Genomic DNA, 6,685 nt, shown 5'->3' with positions numbered 1-6,685 from the left:
CAAGGGGTTTAGAGTTTAGAGAGATACTCTGAGCCATTACGCCACGAATCGTGCTGCTTTCCTGTTGGAAACTCTCCGTCGCGCTAAATATTATGCCGAATTTGTTTTTTCCTTCTGGGAAGCTATCGATCTGTGTCCGGGAGAGGGAACGCTCTCACACACCCGCTCAGAGCCGGGCAAGAGGGGCAGGGGCTGGGCACCAGCACATGTGACTGGCTGTCCAGTTGTCCTCTCTCGCCCCAGGATCCCGTTGGCAGGAAGGATTAGCTAACAGCTCGCTTCAGCTTACTCAGAGCTGCCATTGACTGAAGGGCCGACCCCAATGAATGATTAATGATGCGTGCGCTGGATTTCAGGAAACCTGAGAACCGAGAATTTCCATGTATGCAATGCCCCTACTGTCATTTATCTGAGAAATATACCTGACTCGCATTCTTGGAATAGTTCTGTCTGAAAACATATTTGAAGCTTTAAACTACGCTCTGATACATTATTCATTGGTCATTTTAATGAAAAGGCTGTGATTTTGACCGATAAGGTCAATTCGCATAAGCCAAGGTTTATGCTAAGATATGGCCTCATCCATTATTGAGTACCCACTTAAGGATTCCTGTCTCCATAATGAAAAGCATGTAGATTTTTCAGGATTGGAAATCTTCCATGGCTAGAAATACACACAGCTCAGCAGCTGTAAAACAGAAAGTCAGCTGGACAACTTAGTGAAGCCTCTGTGGGGGGAAAGGGCACATCACACATAGATGTGTACAGTCTGGGCACAATGTCCCTGACACATTATATAAGATGCTATCCTGGGCTGAACACCTTTCCCTTTCCACTGTTCTAGGTTCAAGCTCTATGCTTCTGGCTTAACTAGAGAGTAGACAGACCCTTACAAGGCAATCCGGAAAGTGGTCGTTGAAAACAGAAACCCGGTTCCCTCAGGACAGTCCACTTGACCTCTTCCCATGGTGAATACTTGTCAGCTGCTGAGCCTGGGCACTGTGTCTTCAAGTACACACAGTGGGTCTGTACAAAGCTGTCAGGGTTTAAGGCCCAATGGTGCTGCTGGATGCCATCAGTAAATTCCCCTGTGTGTCACACAGTTTACCCCATCAAGCGGCAAGATTTTTTCCAAAACAAATCCAATTGTTTGTTTCTTCCCCTCTTCTTCCCTAGGAGTCTGCTGTATGATCAGGAGAGTGGATCTTGCCACAGACGCACTATCAGCCTCCTCCCCAAACCCTGGAGGTGAGACCACTCTGGGACTGAACTTCTGGAGCTGAGATTTGGCCTCTTGTTATTTTTTTTTCTTTGTTTCAGCTTCTTGAGCCCCACCTCCACGGAAACAACCATTCTTATATCCTTCTCATCCCCTGCAAAGTTCCAGTTGGGGATCAAACCTTTCTCTAGGGATGAGGCAGGAAGGCCAAGGTGCCTGCTTGGGCTTTTTTTAGTCCATCTCAACTTGGAGGGTGTCAAGGTGCACAGCCAACCTCCTCTGGGGTCAAAGGGTGAGCATTAAGGAAAAGCTGAGCACGTACCAAGCGGAAAGGAGTGGCCAGTTGTGCTCAGTGATTGAGTTTGGCAAACCAGACCCCAGGTCCCTTCGATACTAGGGGTTTAAAAAAAAAAAAAAGAATGTGCTCCCTTAGAACCAAATTGGCATGGTGTGTGTAAACAGGTAGAACGGCTGCCACTAACTGTTAAAAATCTGTAACATGAGGATTGAACCTGTATCTGAGTCATTTAAAAAAAGACCTGCAAAGCTGAACAGTGTAAGAAGACAACACTGCGCGTGTTCCGCGCGCTGAGCCGCCAAGCCCCGTCCCTCCGCAGCTCCGAGGAGAGAGGAACGGGTCTCCCTGAGCTCCCGGGCTGCTCCCTCCATGCCCGGCGCCCTGCCTAACCCGCTGGGCTGCCCATATTCGCTAAGCCTGTGTTCACTGCAAATCTGCAGTCAGAAAAATTCTCATTTCACCGTCTTGGCTACTCCGGGCTCTACTCGCGCGTAAACCCCACACACAGAGAGTGAAGCCTGTACCACTTTTTCTCTGGTCATCACTTTCCGATCATCAAAAGCCTGCTGGCGGGAGACGTTCCCTCAGTCCATTCACAGGCGGCGGAGCCTGGCCAAGGTCTCCAGGGCTCGCTGGACTTGCACCCACGGCCGGGGCGCTGGGCTGTTCTTAATTCCCACGCTCTCCCAGCCCCGGAAGCAAGGTTGTGGAGATGGTGCCTGCGTCTGGCTACCCGCAGAGAGAATGCCAACGCTTCTCAAAGGCTAGTTTTCAACCATTGCCAGCCGACAGAGGACCGAAAAACTAACAGATTAATGGGTCCCACCAGTTTCTAAGGCACCAGACTCCGAGTGCGAGTGCGTCCGCTGGAGCGGGGGAGGGCATCCCCTCGGACTCATTTATCTCAGCTCCTTTATCCCTAGACCACACGTTTGGTAGCCCCACCACCTCAGGCTTACCTTTTCCAGCCCCAATATCTGAGCCTTCTTTCCCAGCCTCTCCTAATTCTGTGTGGGAAACCGGGCGGTGAATTTCTCTTATGTTTTCTGTGGTTGTAGGTATGACCCAGTGACTAGCTACAGAAATCAATTCAAAGCCTATATCCTCAGGCCGGCACCCAAAAGCCTAAGGAAAGAGAAGTCAAGGTGAAGAAGTCAATATTTAAGCTTTCCTTCACCGAGGGATAAGTTCAATATCTATAACCTTCCTTTGGTTGTACACAGAGGCCAGAAGCTTCCTGAGACCAGCGCTCCGAGGACAGGCCGCCAGCATGCCTGCTGCTTCCCACCAAGCATCAGGCCGGGATTGAGGGAAGGACAAGAGGTAGATAGTGGTACAGAGTGAGCAATCCTGGGCAGTGCCTGCCAGTGTCCCAAGAGGCTCTTCTATTCTCGAACCATGTTGCCACCGTGCCAGCAAGACCTCACACAGGCATTTTTTCAGAGAACTTCAGTGGCTCCACATCTTCCCTCTTGGAGGTGCCCACACTCTGAGGTTTGCCTGGTCTTGTTTTGATCCAAGCAGACAGAAAGCCTAGAGGTTTTCAGAATGTTTTCCTAAGTGAGCTGCTTGATCCTGGCCTAAAGGACCATATGGTCCTCCCTCTCCATTCCTGCCACCCGTACTCAGAGACTGTATCTGGATAGTAGGACCACTTTTTGTTAACCAGGTCCCTGGTGACTCCACAGTGACTTCTAGTTCCATACCATTTTTAATGGAGGCACAGTTGTATTGTGGGAGGAATCAGAAGCTGACCCTGTTGGGCCTTCAGCCGGTATTCTTGCCAGGACCCTCTATTTCCTCCAGGCCTGGCTTCTCACCAGCCAAATTGGCAGCGACTACACAACAAATAGCCTGTGGCTAAAGGAGCAATGAGCAGGCTGAGAGGGTAGGAAGGGCCCACTGTGAGAAGGAAACAAAGACTAAGAGTGTACATGCAGGGTGATGATGGTATGATTGGAAATTCTGCAGGTCCTGAGGTTAGATCTCTTCCTCTTTCTCCAGTGTCTATTACTTCCCTCTGAGGAGGCATTTGTTTTGAAATGGCCACAGGCAGCTGGTCTTCTCTATACCTATAGAGTCAGAAAGCAAAACAACTTTTGCTAGAAGAAAGAGGTTTTTTGTGACCTGAAGTGGCTCAATGAAATCAGTTACTTTTCTAAAAAAAAAAAAAAAAAAGAGAGAGAGACAGAGAGAGAGAGAGAGAGAAAGTAACTCAAAGCTCAATTACAGCTCAACTATAAGGCTCAACTCAGGTGCTTTCCAACTAACCAGTGACTGTTTTTGTTTTAGCTTCTGGTACCTCCATGCACTGAATCCCAAAGCACCACGCGTCCCCAGTTGTCTCAGTGCACAATATCCACTTGCAAGGAAATGACTGCTCTTAAACTACTAGAAGCCCTTTACCCTGTGTATGGCCAGCTATAAAAAATAGAGGATGCAGTTATGCTTGTTATACACGAGTGAAAAGTCATTTTTGAAGATCATGCCACCATCCCTTTCCCCAAATAGAGCCCACTCTGCCCTTTGTAATGGGTTGTGTTCCTGGCACACCCGTATCAAATAATATCTAGAGAGGTACTTCTGAGTATGTACAGAGAGGAGGCTTACAACCAGTCTTGATTCCCCACAAGAAGGGAGGGGAATCAGAGACTTTTCTCATCTATGAGAGGAAAAAAGGGTGCATTAGAATTGCTGCTGTTGGAATAGTTCTAGTATTCTGGATCTTTTGTTTGTATCAGAGAAACAGGCCATCAGCAAATGGGCACTCATTCAAGAAAAAATGAGGGTGAGGATAGAGAGAAAGGAAGAACAGTGTCCTCTTCTAGGGCTTCCTTCTTGTGCCAAATGAGACAGGGGGACAGAACAGAAGTGAGACCAAGCCTGGTACCCGCGATAAACAGATAGGAAGCTGCTGAAACCCAGAGTGCCTGGGCTATCCATTCACCAACCCAGTCAAAGGCCATTTGTTCAGAAAGTAATTTGATCAAAGCTGGTTTTTCAGACTAAGTCTGAGAGCCAGTTAACACAGACTATAAGCTTCCCCCCCCCATAATAAGATGCTTATTTTCTTCAGTGTTAAAGGGGTAGGGGGATTAAAATTGGAAATGCAACTGTTGGAGAGCAAGTACACAAAATTTTAGAGAGATCTTCAATAATAGCATGTGAATGTCTTGCTTCAGTTTAGATTTCTTTTTCCTAAGAAAAGTTTAGGCCTCACGTTCTGGAGAAATACTCCCTGCATACTTTCTCTAAAAGCAGGAATTTTCTGAGAAGTCCAAAAAGTGATTTCAGCTTAACTAAAAAAATTAAAAAACAAACAACAAAAAACAGCAGCCCATTCCTGTGGCTTCTAGAAGAATTATTTGTGAACAGTCATTTTTGTTTCTTCCTGTTGTTTTTTTTTACACTGCAAAATTGCTCAAAAATCCTGTCCCATTCTTTTGATAGTCACAGTATAAAAGCATTTAATAATCACAGTATATAACAGCTAGAGTTAAACTACACACATCACTTCCCCCTCAGCTCGCATGTAACATGTACAAAGGATTTAAAATGGTGCAGAGGGACATAACACATATAATTTATTTTGAATATTGTGATCCTATATAGATAACATGAAAATCACGTCCATGACTTCTGATCTGTCTGTGTCCTCTCCCTTGGCTAATACCACCCTTTGTTTTTTATTCTAGTAGCTAGCTCAGATCCGAGCAGTGCCAAAAAAAGTATACACATTTTAAGAAAGGGAAAACTATTAAAATTGTAATACTCAATATATACTGATAACAAAAGATGAATACAAGTTACATTTGACTTCTGCAGTTACAAGACATGCTCAAAGTGGTTACCATCAGTTTCCGGACACTTCTGATTACGGCGAATTACTGCTTGAGCAACATTGACCAAAATGTCCACTTATAGACTTTTTTTGGCCCCCCTGGTATACGAATTAGTCATATTATATATAGATAGATAGATAGATAGATAGATAGATAGATAGATAGATAGATAGATAGATCTATATATATATATATATGTTCATATTCACAGATTTTTAAAAAAAAAAGATTTTACCTATGGAAATCATTCTGCTATCTGCCCTATCTTTGAAGCTCCATATAGCACATACTATCAAGACTTTCATTGGTTGTAAAGGAGGCGATTTCTTGATGAGAGTCAGAGCGATGGGCACACTATGGAACTGTGATAAAAATCACCACCAAAAGCATTGTAGTTTGATTACTGCTGAGCTGTTTCAATTTTCTTATAGGTATACACGGTCTCAGGTAAATCATAAGCTCCTCAAAAGCGGTCTTCTTTCAGCATACACTGCCTTGTAATCCCCAAAAGCAGAACATATAACTCCTAACTGAGAATCCTTATGAGGAATGGTTTTAAAAGATACTGTGTTTCCCCGAAAATAAGACCTAGCTGGATCATCAGCTCTAATGTGTCTTTTGGAGCAAAATTAACATAAGATGTGCTATTATATTATATTATATTATTATATTATATTATATTATATTATATTATACCCAGTCTTATATTAAAATAAGACCGGATCTTATATTAATTTTTGCTCCAAAAGACGTATTAGAGCTGATGGTCCGGCTAGGTCTTATTTTTGGAGAAACACGGTAGCTTAGTAATCATTTCAATTTCTCCCCAAAAGAAGTGAGACTGTTAGCATTTCAAAGTACAATGCACATATTATGCTTTAATTTTTTTTTAAGGAAAAAACATGAAAGGATAAAAAGTGTATTGTAATGCTAGGTCTGTCATTTCCTCTATCAAGGGGACAGAGGATTTGGAAGAGTGTGAGTGTAAGTGTGTATGTGATTTCATCGTTTGCATTCCCATTGCTCTTAATTACAGTAATCAGTTTTGCAAACGGGTTTTGTTTTCTACTCTGGCTGGCTTTTGGCAGGCGGCACCAGGCAAACACCTGTTGTCTGAATATACAGAGAAACACCTGTCTGCGGAGCCCCTAAGTACTAACATAGGGGCTGTCATCTGGGGTCTTGGGAACCTTTGCTCTTGTCAGAAGAAAAGCAGGAGTACCTGCGTAAGGCCCAGGAGGGCTATGATAGCGTACTGACTTCTGACAGAAGATATCAATGAATCCATTCCCTTCCTCTGCCTACTCCCAAGAAATGCAGCCTGGG

This window comes from Rhinolophus hipposideros, assembly GCF_964194185.1.
Source record: "Rhinolophus hipposideros genome assembly, chromosome: 1".
Classification (NCBI taxonomy): Eukaryota; Metazoa; Chordata; class Mammalia; order Chiroptera; family Rhinolophidae; genus Rhinolophus; species Rhinolophus hipposideros.
Note: the sequence above shows the minus strand (reverse complement) of the source record.